The sequence below is a fragment of the Carassius gibelio genome, chromosome B11 (genome assembly GCF_023724105.1).
Source record: "Carassius gibelio isolate Cgi1373 ecotype wild population from Czech Republic chromosome B11, carGib1.2-hapl.c, whole genome shotgun sequence".
In the NCBI taxonomy this organism is placed as follows: domain Eukaryota; kingdom Metazoa; phylum Chordata; class Actinopteri; order Cypriniformes; family Cyprinidae; genus Carassius; species Carassius gibelio.
Window position 1 is genome coordinate 1,691,832 of NC_068406.1, and position 20,542 is coordinate 1,712,373.

The window sequence follows — 20,542 nt, forward strand, 5'->3', positions numbered from 1 at the left end:
TGTCACAGAAAACCCAGACGAACCGCTGAATCGCGCTGTCACACCAACACCAGCTCTTGCTTGTAACACTCTGGTGATTGCAGCAAGCGAAGCACTCGGCTCCGAAGCGAAAGCTTGAATGCGAGTTGCTCGCATTGCTCCTTATATACCCGCTCTGCGGGGCTGAGCTCGCGATGCAAATCCCGCAGACCAAGGTACTTTGTGTACCATTGGCTCATTTTGTACCACTCGAAGGTGATTGGGCTCTCGGGCGAGATCCCATTCGTAACGTCAAACGTGACTGACTGAAAGGGAACCCTCATTCCCTGATGGGGGGAATTGAGACGTTATGTCGAATGAAATATGGGGGTCTCACTTGGGAGGCCAATCATATCTGAGTTTAAGAGAAAATGCTAATGAAAATTAGCTAGTGGATTTAACATACCTGAGCCACTCCCGGTGCCAACGGCTATAAACAGGGCGACAGGTGCATCCACTCACTAGGTTTTACTCTGAGGAGCCGAGAACGTGTCCCGACAACAGTGTATGGTTCAAGGTTGTGGCCTGGGGACATAACGTCTCCGTTCCCTCCATCATGGAATGAGGGTTATGTAAGGAACCGAGACATTCCCTATTTGTCGGTCACTAAGAGTTATGTCGAACGACATTAGGGTTCTATGGAAAACGGCACAACATGAACACCATCACAACCCTGTGGCGCTGCAATTATCGGCAAGCTGTGGCATGCCACAAAAGCTATGCTTAAGGTCGTAACCTTCCCAAAGCCCCAGCGCAAATTCACTGACCTTGGTACCAAAGGGGCCAAAGGGGCCAAAGGGTGAGTACATCGCTGCAGTTCCACCCACACAAAGTTAGTGGAAGGGATTTCAACCTTCTGAGAAAGATTGCTTCAAATATTCCCTATTTGTTCTTACAGCTTGGCAAGACAATGGGGAAGCAAGCCTTAGGAAAAGGTCACTACGGAGACCCCATCCTACCCGTAGGGAGGTGACATGTGGAGATACTGATATGGACTGACCCGGGGGGCAGTACTACATATGGAATGGGTCTCTGAGGCAGGTCCTACCTTAGAGTAGGGATGGAACAGCTGCCAGAAGAGACTGACAGAGTGGGTCTGTCAAGGGAAGACACGGGTTTTCCCAGAGGGAAACTATGGAAGAATACACATATGGGATTACCCATAGGGAATCAAGCCATATGGACACCTATCCAAGTATAGGTGCTGACCGGAAATCCGGGCATGCTAACACCAGTGCTGGGCCTGACGGCAGACTGCTCCGCCAAGTCTGACCATTGAGGGTGCTGGAGGATGCTCAACCAGGGTATGTCAACCGTGGAACTCTACTGGGATTAGAAAGGTGCTCGCAAATTCCCGTGTTAGGGGGAATGGCACAACAAGCGTGACACCCAGCCAGCCCCTCCCGCCAATTACCTGTTACCAAACACATGAGAAGAAACTGGCCCTACATCAAGGTTGTAAAACCTCACAAAGGTATTAGGTGTCACCCAGACCACAGCTCGACAGATGTCTGCCAGAGAGGCGCCATGCACCAGCACAAAGGAGGAGGCCACACTCCATGTGGAGTGGGCCCTCACTCCCAGGGGGCACGGCTCGCCTTGGGAATGGTACATCAAGGCGATGGCATCCACTATCCAGTGGACAATCCTCTGCTTGGAGTCAGCATTCCCCTTTTGATGACCTTCAAAGCAGACCAGGAGCTGCTCAGAGCTTCTGAAGGTCTGGGTGTGGTCCATTTATGTGCAAAGCGCTCTTACGGGACACAGCAATGCCAAGGCTGGATCTGCCTACTCCAGGGGCACCGCTTGCAGGTTCAACACCTGGTCTCGGAAGGGAGTGGTGGGAACCTTGGGCACATATCCAGGCCGGGGTCTCAGGACAATGCGAGAGTAGGCCAGCCCGAACACAAGGCACTCTTCACTTACCGAAAATGCTTGGAGGTCCCTGACCCTCTTTATGGAAGTGAGCACGACCAGGAGCGCTGTCTTGAGAGACAGGAACTTAAGCTCGACAGAATCCAGTGGCTCAAAGGGACCCTTCTGAAGTCCAGCCAGAACAATAGAGAGGTCCTAGGAGGGAATCAGACACACACTTTCAAGGTGGAGGGTGACAACCTATGCTCCAATATTCTTGCAGGAAAGAAAGCATGACTCTGCCCGATCATCTTCGGGGGACTTCCTCGTGAGAAGAACAGCAATTCATGATCAGACACTTCAGAGCATAGGCGTGCCTCGTAGCCTGCCTTCCAAAAAGGGGCAACCAACAGGACCTGTTCCTCATCCTCCCTGACATTGCACAGCCCAGCAACCCGAGCGGCGTGACTGCCTGACCCTTGAATGCGAACCGCAGAAGCAATCTGTGGCGAGGGAGGATCGAGACATGAAAGTACGTGTCTTTCAGGTCGATTGCTGCAAACCAGTTCTGGGGCTTAACGCATTTGATAATGCATTTCGGCATCAACATTTTGAACGGTAGCTTGTGCAAGGCCCGATTTAAGACTCACAGATCCAGGATAGGTCGAAGGCCACAGCTTTTCTTAGGTACAATGAAGTAAGGGCTGTAAAACCCTGTTCTCATCTCGACTGGAGGGACCGGCTCGATTGCAGCCTTCGCCAGCAGGACAGCAATCTTCTTGTGCAAGACAGAGGCATCCTGCACTGCCACCAAAGTCTCGAGCACACCAATGAATTTTGGAGGTCTCCGGGCGAACTGAGTCGCATAACCGAGACAAGGAGGTCGCCACTCTCCTGCACGGGGCTCGACGCACTGGCCTCAAAGAACTCTCAGCACGTGGCATAGCTGGTGTAGAGGACGCAGGGGGGTGCCCAAGGCGACGAGCAGGCTGAGGCGCTGCCCACGACGGAATGGTGGCAACCGGAGGATTAGGTCGGGGCGAGATGTGCTGTATGGCCTCAGTCTGCTGTTGTTCTGTCAGGAACTGCTGGGCACAGCCCTCCACAGGGTTGCAACACAGGACAGCCTGAGAGATGGGAGCATCGAGACGTGGAAATTGTCAACATCTCTCATTCCGACCAGGCTGAACCAGAAACGGCACTACTGGACCATCAGAGTGGACATCGCCTTCCCAAGGGGCTGTGTTGTGACTTCCGTCACCCGGAAGGGTGAGACCAGTCGCAGAGAGCAGCTACTGCATTAACCTTGGGTTGGTTCTACCCTCATGCATTTGTTGAAGCATTGGCTTTGTGAGTTTGCAGGATAGCCATGGCATGCAGCGCAGAGGCAGCTTGGCCCACAGCACTGTAAGCCTTGGCAGCGAGAGTGGCTGACAGCTTACAGGCCTTGGAGCAGAGATGTAGACTATTCCTCCCAGTGGCAGCGTTTCCTCACTAGTGCACTGCAATCACAATCTCCTGCTGGGGAATGTCGACACACCCCTACCTGCCCGGCCATCGAGAGCAGTGAGGATAGAGGAACAAAACGAGCTGCTTCTGCAATCGACATCTGATCCCCGGAGGCAAACTGAATGACCCGTTGGGCCTGCCATAAGACAGCCCAGCAAAATCACCGCACAGGACAAACACTGCGGAAGGGGTAAGAGGTCCGCTGAGTGTGGGGTGTGAAGCTCTCACTGTCACCTTCAAATCTCCCAAAGCACTAGCCGGTGGTCCTCTGCTCGTGGCAGAGAAACCAGAACGGATAGTGATAGAGGGGTCTGCTCCTTTCCCTTTAAGAAAGGAGAGACAAGATCAGAGCTTTGCCATGGTCACACACGGAGTGCATGGATGAACCATCCACGAACGCGCCTTCAGCGTGCTGAATGTCCAGACACAAAAGACAACGCTCTTGGCCGATGTCAGAGAACAGGAAACGTCCCTGATTTGCTCTTTTAGCAAATCCGCTCTTTTAGTTTAAGTGCCCAGTGGAATTGCTGAAAGGGACACTGCTGTTTACACCGTACCGCCAACCAGAACAGCGTCCCGACACACAGCAGATGAATGGCTTTGTGGAGTATAACAGCTTTCATACAACCACTCGGCTGCGAAGCAAAAAATATAGTGAATGGATGCACCTGTCGCCCTATTTATACCCGTTGGCACGGGGAGTGGCTAAGGTATGTTAAATCCACTAGCCATTTTTCATTGGTGTTTTCTCTTAAACTCAGAGATGATTGGCCTCCCAAGTGAGACCCCCATATGTCGTTCAACATAATTCCTAGTGACCGACAGATAGGGAACACACTGATCATTTACTACTTTTATGAATCCCCCCTTCAGAAATTGGCAATGGGCTTTGAATGGTTAGCTAGCCCAGTGTGTTGTGACTGCCTAAACCGCCCCTAGTGTGTGTCCAAACATCCCGCCTCTCACCTCAACAGCATTTGCTCAGATTGTATTGTAAACAACTGCGTCATTAATGTTGCGAGGACACGAGGAACAGTGTTAAGAACAGCTGTTTTAGAACACTGATTTTGAAACTTGTAAATCCATTGGGATAGTTAGAAGACAGAATCGCGATTCATATATGAATAGATTTTTAAGTGCGCCCCTAGTTTTCTCTTCCTCTTTTCAAAAGCAGCACAGCATGGCCTCGCCCCCTTTGCTGGCTTTTCCTGAGGGTGTGGTTTATGCCCAAACAGCAACATTACACACTAATTACAATTATTTATATGAGCTGCCAGTATTAACTGTAGCAGAATTAAATTGCCATCAACTAATTTGTTTGTCCAGCGAACATTTAGAATTATTTCATATAAACTCTAAGAAAGGATATTTTCGTTGCCACACAGAAGTGGATCTAGGGATTTTTTTTCCTGGTGTGGCAAAGGGGTGGCATGACGTTTCAGGAGGGGGGCCATGGACATTATTCATAATTTAAAATGCTACGATTTTCATTGAATGTGTTTTGCTCTCTACACTTCATAACAATTGTTCACCCTTTCTCTGTGTAATCACTATCAACAGTCTGTGTAGTCTATATTTACTGTACTGTGTGAAAAAGCAATTATTGGGGGGTTTGGGGTTATCCTCCTCAGGAGATTAAAAAAATGACCCCTCAAATGATGTCTGCTAGTGAGTTTCGAGGAAATATGGACAGATTTAGTCATACAATATAAGCCATCAATAGATTTAGGTTATCTGGTTTGAAACAAGATTATAAATGCAGGATTGTTTCAATGATAACCATGACTTTCAAAATATTTCCCTCTGATTTTTAGTCAAACATTATTTTTGGATTTATTACAATATAGCATACAACAATTTAAAATGTACATAAAGGTGTTTTGTCATAATCTTTCTCACACACACACACTCACACACACACACACAAACACACTCTCTTTCTAAACTGCTGATCACTTTCAACTGCTGATCACTTGAGGGCAAACATCAAAATCACAATTTTCTAAGGCAAGACCTCAAAATCCACAGGAGCTATGGAATTCATATTAACTATAGTTTGGGAATTTCAGCCCAAGATAAAAATGTATGGATTCCAGGCATTTGTGAGACTCCATACTGTATGCAGAAATCATACGAAATCAATGATTTCTGTTTGAGAGAAGTTTGGTGCGGGTCTCATTGGCTTTCAACGTTTAGGCTATGAACATAAAGGGCCCTATTTTAACGATCTGAAACGCAAGTGTCAAAGCGCGAAACGCAAGTAAGTTTGTGGGCGGGTCTCGGCGCTGTTGCTATTTTCCCGGCGGGATAAATGGCTCTTGCGCCCGGCGCAAATCTAAAGTGGGTTGGTCTGAAGCAGCTTCATTATTCATAGGTGTGGTTTGGGCGTAACGTGAAATAAACCAATCAGAGCGTCATCCAACATTCCCTTTAAAAGCAGGTGCGCAAGTTCCATTATGGATTGCGATTATTATGGCGTATATACCAGGCGCACGCCAGGAGCGGTTCACAGCCAGGAGACTGATGTTCTTGTAAGAGCAGTGAAAGACAGAGAAGTTGTGTTGTATGGGGATGGGAGAATAATTAGCCTGAATAATTTGTAAGCTAGATTTATGCCTATTTTGTTCACATCTTCGTGGCACACCACAATGATTTCCGTCATCTCATGTGTTAATATTTTTTTAGTGTAACAATTTATGATTTGCAAAAATAACTGTTGCATCTGTGTAGATTACATGAGCAAAGTGTATGCGCGTTGTGCACGCTATACATTATGGTCAAGCATGCGCCCTTAAAATAGCATAATGAACAACGCGCAACGCGCCACTGACTTTAGACTAGGTTTTTTCTGGTCAGTGGCGCAATTGTTTAATGGAACAGCAAAATAGCACCAGGGATTGTTTGCGCCCGAACACGCCTCCTTTTTTGCGCTGAACCGCCCAGGGAGCGCAAGTTCATTCACTAGTTTAGCGACGTGCTTCTGTGGAGGGAAAAGCGCGCTTTGCGCGGGTGCAAGATAGGAATGACACATGCGTCGGTGTACAAAGTCAATTGCGCTGGGTGCAAGATAGGGCCCAAAATATACTTAAAAAATATTATCTGATTTATAAATGGGGCAACGGGGGTGGCAAGACTGTATCACAGGGGTGGCAGCTGCCACCCTCTGCCACCCCATAGATCCGCCTCTGTGGCCACAGAATTTTTTAAATGCATTCAACTTTAAGTGAATTGAATAAGGATTAAGAGGATTAGGTAAGTTTATATGGACAGATCCTCGACTCTTTAGTTTTAAATGCAGGAGCAAGTCTGCTTCTTACACTTCAGGCCACTCTATAGTCAAAGTCAAAGTCACCTTTATTTATATAGCGCTTTAAACAAAATACATTGCGTCAAAGCAACTGAACAACATTAATTTGGAAAACAGTGTCTCAATAATGCAAAATGATAGTTAAAGGCAGTTCATCATTGAATTCAGTTATGTCATCTCTGTTCAGTTTAAATAGTGTCTGTGCATTCATTTGCAATCAAGTCAATGATATCGCTGTAGATGAAGTGACCCCAACTAAGCAAGCCAGAGGCGACAGCGGCAAGGACCCGAAACTCCATCGGTGACAGAATGGAGAAAAAAACCTTGGGAGAAACCAGGCTCAGTTGGGGGGCCAGTTCTCCTCTGACCAGACAAAACCAGTAGTTCAATTCCAGGCTGCAGCAAAGTCAGATTGTGCAGAAGAATCATATGTTTCCTGTGGTCTTGTCCTGGTGGTCCTCTGAGACAAGGTCTTTACAGGGGATCTGTATCTGGGGCTCTAGTTGTCCTGGTCTCTGCTGCCTTTCAGGGGAGTAGAGGTCCTTTCTAGGTGCTGATCCACCATCTGGTCTGGATACGTACTGGATCCGGGTGACTGCAGTGATCCTCTGATCTGGACACAGACTGGATCTGGTGGCCACGGTGACCTCGGAACAAGAGAGAAACAGACAAATATTAGCGTAGATGCCATTCTTCTAATGATGTAGCAAGTACATTGGGTGTTATGTGAAGTGTTTCCGGTTCCGGTTTACCTAATTAATGCAGCCTAAAAATCCTTTAATGGATTTGGATATTAAAAGCATATTAGTATGTTATGTGTATGCCAGGTTAAAGATATGGGTCTTTAATCTAGATTTAAACTGCAAGAGTGTGTCTGCTTCCTGAACAATGTTAGGTAGGTTATTCCAGAGTTTAGGCGCCAAATAGGAAAAGGATCTGCCGCCCGCAGTTGATTTTGATATTCTAGGTATTATCAAATTGCGTTTTGAGAACGTCGCGGATGTAGAGGAGTATAATGTAAAAGGAGCTCATTCAAATACTGAGGTGCTAAACCATTCAGGGCTTTATAAGTAATAAGCAATATTTTAAAATCTATGCGATGTTTGATAGGGAGCCAGTGCAGCGATGACAGGACCGGGCTAATATGGTCATACTTCCTGGTTCTAGTAAGAACTCTTGCTGCTGCATTTTGGACTAGCTGTAGTTTGTTTACTAAGCGTGCAGAAAAACCACCCAATAAAGCATTACAATAATCTATCCTTGAGGTCATAAATGCATGGATTAACATTTCTGCATTTGACATTGAGAGCATAGGCCGTAATTAAGATATGTTTTTGAGATGGAAAAATGCAGTTTTACAAATGCTGGAAATGTGGCTTTCTAAGGAAAGATTGCGATCAAATAGCACACCTAGGATCCTAACTGATGACGAAGAATTGACATAGCAACCATCAAGTCTTAGACAGTGTTCTAGGTTATTACAAGCTGAGTTTTTAGGTCCTATAATTAACACCTCTGTTTCGTTTTTTTTTTTTATTTAGCAGTAAGAAATTACTCGTCATCCAGTTTTTTATATCGACTATGCATTCCATTAGCCACAGTGCAACATGATTGTGATGTCACAGCAGATTGTGTTTAATTTACCCCTCCCCAAACAACTCTTATATATATAAATTGTTATTTGTATAAATTTAAACACAGAGATGGCTTCTTTTTTCAAGCATGTTGGAATAACAGTCACTCCTGGAATAACAGACATTTCCAGATGTGAATAGCTAGCGTCGGATCATCAGGATGGAATGAGAGGTAGAGTTGAGTGTCATCAGCATAGCAGTGGTATGAAAATCCATGTTTCTGAATGACAGAACCTAATGATGCCATGTAGACAGAGAAGAGAAGTGGTCCAAGAACTGAGCCTTGAGGCACCCCACTAGTTAGATGTTAAGAATGTTTAAACCATTGAAGTGTGGTTCCTGAGATGCCATTTGCCAGTAGGGTTGATAGGAGGATATGGTGGTTAACCGTGTCAAAAGCAGCGGACAGATCAAGCAGGATAAGTACTGAAGATTTAGATTCTGCTCTTGCCAGTCTTAGAGCTTCAACAACTGAGAGCAAGGTCGTCTCAGTTGAATGTCCACTTCTGAAGCCAGATTGGTTGCTGTCAAGGAGATTGTTGTGTGTGAGAAATGTAGAGACTTGTTTGAACACAGCTCGTTCAAGTGTTTTTGCAATAAAAGGAAACTGGTCTGTAGTTCTCTAAAAGAGATGGGTTGAGGTTGGGTTTCTTAAGTAGTGGAGTTATATGTGCCTGTCTAAATGATGAGGGAAAAACACCAGTGTGGAGGGAAGTGTTGATGATGTGAGTGAGTGCAGGTACAACTTCAAGAGAAATGGCTTGAAGGAGATGAGATGGAATAGGATCAAGCAGGCAAGTTGTAGGGTGATTAGAAAGGATGAGTTTTGAGACTTCTGCCTCAGAGAGTGAAGAGAAGGATGTAAATGAGTGTAAGTTTGCTGGTGATATGAGCTTGACTGATTGTGGTGTGGAACATTGTGCACTAATGTGTTTAATTTTAATAATGAAAAACGTTGCAAAGTTGTCAGCTATTAGAGATGAAGCAGGAGGGGGAGGAGGAGGACAAAGAAGTGAGGAAAATGTTTTAAAAAGCACACGAGAGTTAGATGAATTGTTAATTTTGTTATGGTAGTATGTCATTAGCAGAGAAAGAAGATAGGAGTGACTGATACACAATAAGGTCAGTAGTATTTTTGGACTTGCGCCACACCCTTTCAGAAGCTCTAAGCTTAGAACGGTGTTCGCGGAGAACATCAGATAACCAAGGGGCAGAAGGTGTGTTATGGGCTGGCCTAGAAGATAAGGGGCAAACAGTGTCTAAACAAGATGTAAGAGTGGAGCAGAAAGGATCAGTAGCACTGTTAGCATCCAAAGATGCAAACAGTTTAGGTGAAGGAAGCGAAGATGAAACCATTGCAGATAGCCGGGAGGGTGAAAGTGTGCGTAGGTTACGTCGAAAGATGACATGTGGAGGGGTAAGTGATGTGTCAGGGATCATGTTGAGGTTAAGAGTGAGGAGGAAGTGATCCGACGTGTGCAGTGGAGTAACCAGAACATGATCAGTAGAGCAGTTTCGTGTATAAATAAGGTCCAGTTGGTTGCCTGATTTGTGAGTAGCAGTAGTTGACACTCAGTTGAGATCAAAAGAGGCAAGCAGAGTGTGGAAATCGGCAAACAGAGGTTTATCTAGATGAATGTTGAAATCTCCAAGCATAACTAGGGGAGTACCATCCTCAGAAAAGGTTGAGAGCAACACATCTAATTTATCCGAAAAGTTACCCAGTGGTCCTGGGGGTCGATAGACAACTAAAAAATGTATTTTAAAAGGGTAGGTAACAGTAACTGAATTAGATTCAAAGGAGCTGTTGATACCCAAAGATGGTAAAGAATTAAATTTCCAATCATTAGTGATGAGCAGACCAGTACCTCCACCTCTTTCAGTCAAATGGGGGGAGTGGGAAAATGAGAAATTATTGGAGAGTGCTGCAGGTGTAGCAGTGTCCTCTGGTTTGATCCAGGTCTCTGTTAGGGCCATGAGATTAAGCTTTGAATGACTAATAATAAAAGTAATGAAATCGGTTTTGTTTACAGCAGACTGGCAATTCCAGAGACCAATAGGAAAAAAAAGTAGGGTATTAGCAGACATAGGCAAAGTATGCAGGTTGTTAAGATTGTGCTGTCTACATTGTGTGATGCATGGTTTACGAGTGGTAATGATAGTAGGGATCTGGAAACACATAGTAAGATTTGGTTATAAACAAAAAACAACTGAAACAGAAATGAACCAAGGAAAAGGAAAAAGATTAATCAAAACAATACTTATATCCCCTGCCGGTGTCCCTGCCCGGAGGAGTCGCAGGTATAGTCGATGGTCTTTACACTCTTCGGTCTTCATACGAGGAGGGCTTAACTGGAGGGCTGCCGCGACTGCTGCCGCGGTATTCTAATCTTTTTTAAACCAAAACAAAATGGAAATTGAATTCAGCTGAATGTACTTTACTGTTTATCACAACAAAGGTCTAAACAAGCGCACAACAGTGTACAAGACCAAACGCATATATATATATATATATATATACATATTAGGGGTGTAAAGGTTCATAAAATTTACAGTTTGGTTCAATTCTACACAGTGGTGTCACAGTTCTGTATGTTTTCGATAAAGCAAAATGAAAGAAATGACAGAAAAAATTAATGGATTTTTACCAATTTTATATGATGATTTGTTACAGTGATTTGTTTTACCCTGTTTAAATCAGTTGGGAATGCCTGCCTAAATGCTGCGGGGATAGTTTATAGACTGTGTGTATTTCCTTGTTTTCGTCTAGTTCCATAATTCCGATATTGATAGAAACAATATTTATTTTCAAAAGCCCAGGAAAAATTCCAAGCACAACAGATATCTGTACAAACTTCTAAAAAAATAAATAAATTGCAAAGTCTATGAAATCCTATACAATATATTATAGAGAGAAAAAATCCCCCTCACAAATAAATTAATGTCCATCTTTTATTTGTATTTAGCCTTCATACAAACAGAACATGTGAAATCAATGACAAATAAATGCAAGACTCTCAGGCTCGCATTAATAATAATAATATATTTAACTTTAAACTTTACCATAGGCTGATTAATCTTAAAGAATAAAACAACTGTGCTTCAGACAGGATAAAGAATATGAAAAGTGCTCAGGGTAGTGAATAACGGCAAAATTAAGTTTCTTGAGATGGACTCCTTCTCTGTCAGCAGGAAGCACTTTTGGAGTTGAATAAATGCTACTTTATCAGATAAGATGAACATGCCATAAAGAAATTTCTGAAGACAGGTTCCCTTCAAAGAAACATTTTACACATGTAGATACACACAATATAGATATTCAGAAAAAAGGGTACATAAATTGTCACTGGGGTGCTACCTTTTCAAAAGGCACAACTTTGTAACTAAGGTTTTGGTACCTCAAAGGAACATATTTGTAACATGGAGTCAGAGACGTATGGTTCCATATGCAGCTGTTTAATAAAGAGAATGGTCAAACAGTCGATGATCAGAGAAAACAGGATTATGGGAAATGGAGTTGGGAATGGAAATTTAAGATGCCAGAGTCCTGAGTGGAGTGCCCTCTAAAGGAGTTCATGGGCACTCCAGCTGATGATAGGAGCCCAACGTGGGCCTAACTTGGGAAACAGGGGCCCGCCGTACTCACGCACTCGCGCCCTCAGATCAGTTGGACGTGGTTGTGTACAAGAGGTAAAAACAATATAAGTACGGTTCGTTTTCTTACAGAAACCGCTCATTTTGTGTCTTAGGTCATCAATGTGTACTTATGATGGCTAACTCGGGGAACAGGGGCCCGCCATGGGCTTAACTAGGGGAACAGGGGCCTGCCGTGGACTTAACTCAGGGAACAGAGGCCCGCCATGGGCTTAACTCAGGACAGACCAGGGCAGAGCAGAGGACCACCACAGCCGAGCAGACGAGACAGAAGCCCACCAGGGCGGAGCAGTGGACCACCCAAGCTGAGTCGATGGCACAGGAGAGCAAGTTTGGTTAGATGGAACTGTAAAAGATAACATAGACAGATTAATGGTGGCCTCTGTGGCCGTGAAAAGGCAGGTAGAGAGTTCACAGATGGCCTCCATAGCCATGACAGGAATGAACGAGAGTTCATAGACGGCCTCCGTAGCCGTGACGGGAAGGGCAGGGAGTTCATGGATGGCCTCTGTAGCCGTGACAGGATAGGCAGAGAGTTCATAGATGGATACTACTGACACCTCTAAAGGTTCTGCAGCAGTTGCCCCCACTTCTGGAGGTTCCACAGTGTTAACAGTCTCCTTGACAGCAACACAACAGGCTGAAAGAACATTGCTGGGTGCAACAGACAGAATGTGATGAGGCTCTGGAAGTTAAGCTCAGACGCGATGAGGCTCTGAATGTTCTGTTGTGGTATGATGAAGCTCTGGAAGATCTGTTGAGACGTGATGAAGTTATGCAAGATCGGTAATGATTTGACTGGGCTCAAAAGATCAATTGTGACTTGACCTTGTTTACAAAGATCAACTGTGAGTTTACTTTGCTCACGAAGATCAACAGTGACTTGCAGTTTAACTGTGGTTTTACTTGACTCATGGGGTTTAATGGTGACTTGACCTGACTCTGGACGATCAGCGGTGACTTTACCTAATTCTGGAAGATCAACAGGGGCCTGACAATGGGGTCCTGACCTGACTCTGGAAGATCAATGGGGGCCTGACAACAGGGGCCTGACCTGACTCTGTAAAATCAACGGGACCTGACTCTGGAAGATCAACGGGTACATTACTTGACTCTGGAAGATAAACAGGACATGACTTGACTCTGGAAGATCAACTGTGACTGCCATCTTCTGCAGTGGTGCTGGGCTGGCGGCCTTTGTGCAGTGGCACTGGGCTGGAGGCCATCTTGTGCAATGGATCTGGAGTGGCAGCCATAACAGGATGAGTTTCAGGGGCAGCAGCCATTTTGTGAGTAGTCTCCGGGCTGGCAGCCATTTTGTGGAGAGTCTTTGGGGCTTCAACGCTGTCCTCTGCCTCTCCCACAGTGAACAGAGAGTCACATAATACCAGTGCATAGTCTATGGTGTCCCTTAAACTGCCCTTAAACTCCCATCCAGTTAACAATGATATAGTTGGTTCATTGAGTCCAAAACGGAACAAGTCTTTAAACAAAACTGCATCATTTAATTGTACTTTGTAAGACAACTTACATAAACCAACGTACACCTGCGAGAGATAACTTTCGGGGCTTTTCGTGCTTGCGCAGACTAAGCCAGAGCATGTGCAAACATCACACGAGTCACGACATCCGGAAGCACTCGGGCCCTCAGATCAGTTGGACGTGGTTGTGTACAAGAGGTAAAAACTATAAATACTGTTCATTTTCTTACAGAAACAGCTCGTTTTGTGTCTTCGGTCATCAATGTGTACTTACGATGGGTAATTGTTTCATTTGGACTTCTCTCTGCATGCTCTTTGAGGTGGTGACCATAGACCTCCATTAAATGAGTCACAGACAAGAACGGTTTGACCTAAAAATATCAAAATGGGAAATACTGCGGAAACAAAGAAACCTATATCTTGGATGCTTTTGAGGTAAGCTAAAACATATCAACATTTAATTTGAAAGTGAACTAGAGCGGATGAGCCTCTGTCTCCCAGTAGCATTTCATCGGGCTGGCTTTCATGAGGTCCAGTCCATGTCTCTCAGTGGCAGTCAGCACAGAGACAAGGACCTGGCCATGTTAGTTTCCCACATTTGTGCACCAGGCAGCTGTTCTTGAAGCAGTGCCTGCAAGTTTATTTGTGACCTACTGGGAATAATAAAGGGTCAAAAACTGTGTACATTATGAATGGACACATATCCTTATCTAGCAAATTTTTGGATATAAATTGGGTTGTGATAACCTAATTTTGTCCTTGACCTTGTACAGTCGCCCCCAGAACATCCCTGCTGTACACTAACAGCCACTTAGGATTAAGCAGGGCAGGTTAACGGGGAGGCTCAACAAACACAGGAGGCTGCACAAGGGAGGACCTTGTGAATGGTACACAGGCAGCCTGGTACTGCAAGACACTCTGTGTCCATGCCTCACTGTGCTGTTCCGTCTTGATCTTTGCGTCATTTGTTTGGGTGAAGAGCACACACACAATGTCTTTGAGGAGGCAATCCACGTTCATTGTGAGCGTTTTTTCAATGAAAAAAAGCTCCGCTCTTGTTCGTCTCTCTTCTGGAAAAAAAGGAAAAAAGGCAGCCAACTGCTTCCGGTGGTTAAGGACCTGTCGCTGCTGAGGCACGAAGGAGAATGAGCTCGTGAGAATACAGGTGGATCTTTCTGAATGGTTTAAATAGGGGCTTTCCCTTTCGCGCTCATAATGGCGGCGGATGAGAGAAAGCCTCGGGAGGATGATGTTATATCTTTAACACTTTCTGATAATGATGTTAGTGCTCTGCTGGTTTTTTACCCAGGAAAAGCAGGAGATATTGGAGGATGGTGAAGAAGCTGATACTGAGCCTTCTCAATTCTCCTGCCCTGCGTATGTAGAGCTGTTGTATGTTATTGATTGCGCCACTGCAAAGTAAAAAAAGCAATTTCCATTAGAGTGCGCTAACAAGGTGACACTGTGAGAAAAAAAAAAAAAAAAAACCTTGATGGGCGTTATCTTTTTGACCATAGTCCTCAAGCTCAGGTGAAATCAAAGAGGCCATTTTCTTCTCGCATCCATCGGTTTTGGCATGAAAATAAATCTGCCAACATCGAGGTGATGCACGAAAACGGCTATGAGGGGATACCCCTTATGAATGCCCTTAAAAAAAATTCTGCAGGGGACACATGCTCTCTTAATCTCCCTCCTTGCCATCTAAGCCCCTTCAGAAAATCATCTCGCTTAAATGGCAAGGCATACACAGTAGCAGGTCAGGCTGTGGCTTTATTACACATGATGCTGATGCTTCAAGCATATCAGACTGATCTGTTAAGAGAACTGGATAGAGGCAAGGGGCTTTGCTGCTTTCAGATTCTTCGTTCCACGAAGGTCCACGTCTGAGCCTGAACAACATAGGGGCCCTGGCCTGTCTCTGTGTCTCAGCAGAGAAGTTTAGCGTAAAGTGCTAGAAGTTTGTGTTAAGTTCAGTGATGGGAATAACGGCGTTATAAATAACGGCGTTACTAACGGCATTACTTTTTCCAGTAACGAGTAATCTAATTGATTACTCTTCTCATCTTAATAACGCCGTTACCGTTACTGCCAAAAAATGCGGCGCGTTACTATAACAGATGATGAAGCTGTTCTTTTTTTTCATCAGACCAACTAGATCTCTGAGCGAGAGGCAAATACTTTTTTTTTACTGTTCTTCCTTGGTTAGTGGGCAGAGCACGAGACAAGCGCATAAATGCTGACGATTGGCTGAGGTAGAGTAAAATTTCATTGTAAGCCAATCAGAGGTAGAGTTGGGCGGGTGTTCGAAAGCACGCATAGTAGTGATGGGAATTCGGCTCTTTTGACTCAGCTCACTGAAAAGAGCCGGCTCTTTGGCTCACAAACGGCTCTTTAAATGACTTTGACTATAATATTTCAATTTTTATTACATAATTATTTAATTTCTATAGGCTAAATTTGAAAAAATAGAGTCGGCTCTTCAGATATGCGAGCCAGCTCCCGAAGTTCAACTAAAAGAGCCGGCTCTTAGAGTCGGCTCATTCGCGAATCGCGAACGACTCATCAAAAGCTCATTCGCGAACGAGTCGATCCATCATCACTAACGCTCATTCGCGAACGACCCATCATCACTAACGCTCATGAATTGCGAACAACCCATCATAACGCATAGTCGGACAGGACAGGACACACAAGGAACAACACAAGCCAGTCAGTCAACGAGAGACAGGTATGGCGACGAGCCCAAATAATCCAACAGTAGCCTTCTCTAAATAGAAGTATACATTACTTTTTCCTTCAAGAAATTAAAGAAACAATAAAAGGAAATATCAAAAGTTCCCAAAAATCTATCGTGTTATTTGCATTGATCCACTATATAAACATAATATCTACATACATGGAATTTGATTGGAGGCTAGTCTCACTTCAGATGTGTGTACAATGTTTCATGTTTCTGTTAATAATGTATTGTATTAAGTGTCCATTTCATTATACTATTCAGATTTATCATAAATAATTGAACATGCACATGTATTTTAAGTTCCTTTAAAGAGGGGTAGAGGTGGGGTCACATTTGAGCATTTAAAATTTAATTTTACTTGAAAGTAACGCAATAGTTACTTTCTTAAGTAACTAGTTACTTTTAAAATTTGTAACTGAGTAACTAATTTAGTTACTTTTTGGAAGAAGTAACTAGTAACTGTAACTAATTACTTTTTAAAAGTAACTTGCCCAACACTGGTTAAGTTACCCTCTAAAAAGGATATTTTAGAGATGAAAGTAATCCTCTGTTATGGCAGGGAAGATTAGCATCACATGCTAATATTTTGCTACCCTCTGTATCTGACAGGGAAGTTTAGCATAAAGTGCTAATAGTTTGTGTTTTTATCCTCTGCTTGCCAGGGAAGTGTTAGAAGTGTCCTCGTGTCAGAAAGACTTTGTAGGGTTTGTTTAACTAAGTTACCCTCTAAAAATTATATTTTAGAGATGAAAATAATCCTCTGTTTAGGCAGGGAAGATTAGCATCACATGCTAATATTTTGCTACCCTCTGTGTCTGACAGGGAAGTTTAGCATAAAGTGCTAAAAGTTTGTGTTTTTTATCCTCTGCTTGTCAGGGAAGTGTTAGAAGTGTCATTTTGTGTCAGAAAGACATTACAAAATGTTGAGAAGGAATCCTAAGCTGATTCCAACAACTAAGAAAGGTGGACTAGCTACTCCTTCATGGACAGACAGTGAGTTCAAACTCAATAGTGACAGAGTCAGTCAGATTGGAGTTGATAAAGAAATTTTGTATTGATCCAGAAAAAGTATGGGCAATTGAAGAATGTAAAAAGGTACTAGGGTCATGTATTCGCAAAAACAATGCAAAAGGCATTATCTGCTGCCACAGAGAATTTGGTTTAGCACTAGCTACGCAACATTCTCAGCGTACCTCAGAACTAGAGAAACAGAACAAAGAGCTCAGAGCTAGAGTATCCTCTTTGACTAAGAAATTGAATCGCAACAAAGCGGCAGCAAAAACTGATGTGGAAGAAGTTAGTCAGACTGATAACAATTATCCTGACTTACAAGCTTTCTTTGAAACAGATGTAGCCATCCAGTCAGTAACTGATGTAACTGTAGATTCAGTAGGTATGTGGAGCGAGGAAAAGATCTCAGAGGATTGAAGGAACTGAACGTGTTCCTGCCAACTCTTCTGTTGTCCAAGTACAAACTGTTGCCAAAGGGCAAAGACCTAAATATATAGAGAGACTATCCCAGAGCTTACCCTCTGTACGTACAAATTTTACTGAATTCAGAAGAGCATTGATCAGCAAAATGCGTCTCTATGACATGTTGTTAGCAGAAGTCACACAGCTGATGTCCCAAATTCTAACTGAATCTGAATTCAACAGTTTTGAGTCTGCTGTTACTTCTGAACTACAACATGCCAGTAAAGTTGAATTGAGAGAGGGAGTTCTGAGAGAGTTAAAGAATATTGTTGGCCCAAAAGTGGATTGGTCAAAGGTCACTAGTTGTGTACAGAAGGAGGCTGAAACTGTGAGTGAATACACTGAAAGGTTTTGTCAGTCAACAGTAACTTACAGTGGAATAATTGATGATAATGAAAGTGTGTTAGAGGACAAGGGGCCATTAGTTCGCATCTGGTCAGATGGCCTTTGTAGCTGAGTACAGAAAAGTAATCTCAGAAGTAATCTAGACAGTTTAGCTACTTGGGAAAGAAACTCTGATGTCAAAGCCAGAGTTAAGATTCCAGGAGCATCTTTTCAGGTCAAAACAGAGAACCTACAGAAATGTAAAAGTCCTAAGAAGGAGGGTAGCTGTCATTTTTGTGGTAAAACTGGACAATGGATGAAAGAGTGTAGAAAAAGCAAGAAGACATTAAGAGAAATGAACAGCTTTACTCAGCTCCTACTCAGTCTACTTACCATTCTGAAGCTGCCCCACCCCACATCACCTAACTGTTGGAGCAGCTTGCTCAGGTGTTAACTGTGAAGGCTGTGAGTGCTTAACTTCCACAGTAATGTACAACAAAGGTGAAACATCCTTTGTAAATATGTTGACTGTCACTTCCTTTCATTGAGAGAACGTTAAGTACACTCACAGCCTTCAAAGCTATACTAAATCACACTCCAGTCACTCCCATTCTTTTTGGGTTATGATGTCTTGTTATGACTGATGTTTCATTAGAGGATGGAGATGTCACCCAGTAAAGTTCGCACACCAACTACAGGGACAGACTAGGACACACACAGACCAGTGAGGAGCCCAGGGAAGAACCGAAATGCAACAGGCCTTGGGGGCCAACCCTGTGGTGAAGACTTCCTCATAGGTTTCCCCTGTCCGTAGATTTATCCCCACCTCACTGGTCCATAGGTGTCAAATTACTTAAAACTAGGTTGAGAAAAACACTATTCGATCACCAGACTTTAAACCACTATACGATCAACAGAAGTCTAAAAATGTCTATGCATGAATACTGCTGGTCTGCTCTTTCTTTGTTTTCTTGTGTTGCAGGTATGCGTGCATGAGTCATTTCCATATGTGACACCCTGGTGTAAAGCATCACTTCACACATCCATGAACAAGCTTCATGAGTTTTCTGAGTGAATCAACATGGGAAATGGACTACAGAAAACAGACTTCACAGCTATTCGGACGCCATGGACTTCAAGACTTTCACTCTTATGCTACATTATTTTTTTCTGTGTCATCATGTAGTTTGTACAACGTGTTACCATCCATGCCATATGTGTCAACAGTTATGGTTCTAAAAATACACCTAAGTAAATCTAGGACAAGACACAGAATAAGTTAAACGTGCCTGTAACCTTTTCAAGTTACATGTCTGAAGATGGGGCTTATGTTAACAAACATAGGCCATAGAATGGACTTATGAAAGATTAAATTTGTATTATGTGAGAGTTATTAGAACTCTCAACAGGAGTACTGTGGGATTACAAATTTATAAAATGTTAAATCTAGGTTCCAATATAATTGTAGACTTTTTGGGGTAATAAAGCTGACATCCAAGAAGCTCAAATCAGGAAAATCAAGTGTCTGAGACATTAACCATTTGTTTCTGTGATCTTCCTTGCCATGTGGCTTTTTAAGCTCAAGGTACAGCTGTGCCTTTTGTCTCTATGATAATGTTAAGATATCAGTGATACTGTTTACCTCTGTATTTAAATGACACTGTTATGCTGACAAGATCAAAGATGGGATTGCATGCCATGCCTGTATTGCATTTGCATGCTTTGTTTAGGTTGACTCCACCTCTGTGTATCCCACCCCCTTAAAATGTATAAAAACTACAATGTCTTAAGGACAAGTTAGATTTTTAATGACTGCAGCACCACGCAGAGCGTTCTCAATAAAGAATCCTGCTGAAGATTACCCAAGAGTCTCCTGGTCTTCGTTTCTGAGTTTCCAACAGCAGTTTCTGAAATCCTGTACCGTAAGGGTTACGTGCTCCGCTTTGTTCCTTTTCTTGAGTTGATCATACCTTGGTTCCTTGGGCTTCATTCAGCCAGTGTGTATTTGTTTATACACCTCAAGCATCGCTTTCCTCAACATGAGGGGCTATTAACATAGGGTGATTCTTGTGGTAGTTTAGCAGCGCTCCCCTTTTTCCATGAAGGGTCACCTATGAGCATGCTACACTGAGCTCGGAGTTCTCCTCTCATATGAGACTGAATTCTCTGTTTTTTCACAAGAGCACTCCAGAATTGTTTCCATAGATGGAGTTGATGACTCTCAAACATACTGCTTTGAGATAGAATATTCCATTCCATTGTGCTGCTCTATTGGAGTGCCACGAGAGCTCCTCCTTAGAACAGTATTTGAAAATCCATGCTATTGTAAGTGTGCACGCTAGTATTCTGCGTTCTTTCTAAAATCTTATATGGTGAGGGCTTTGCATGGTTGCTTCGTGCCCTTTCTTGAGTTGGTTAAAGCCCCGTTCATCTTGGGCGCCACTCCAGCCATGTATAATGGATACCTGTTTTAAAATAGGGTGTTGCTCCTAGAGAACTGTTGAGAAAGCTCTTTCAGCAAGCTTATGCATAAACTAGCGGTAGCCCC

General features: G+C 43.6%; 1 long non-coding RNA gene across 1 annotated transcript in view; it reads left to right on the top strand.

Annotated features, from left to right (window-relative positions):
* Positions 1–7,364, top strand: part of LOC127967778 (uncharacterized) — a 327,620-nt gene extending 320,256 nt beyond the window's left edge. The window contains exon 2 of the long non-coding RNA XR_008155826.1: positions 7,228–7,364. This is a non-coding gene — a long non-coding RNA (uncharacterized LOC127967778). The remainder of the gene's footprint in view (positions 1–7,227) is intronic.
* Positions 7,365–20,542: the final 13,178 nt, after the last annotated feature.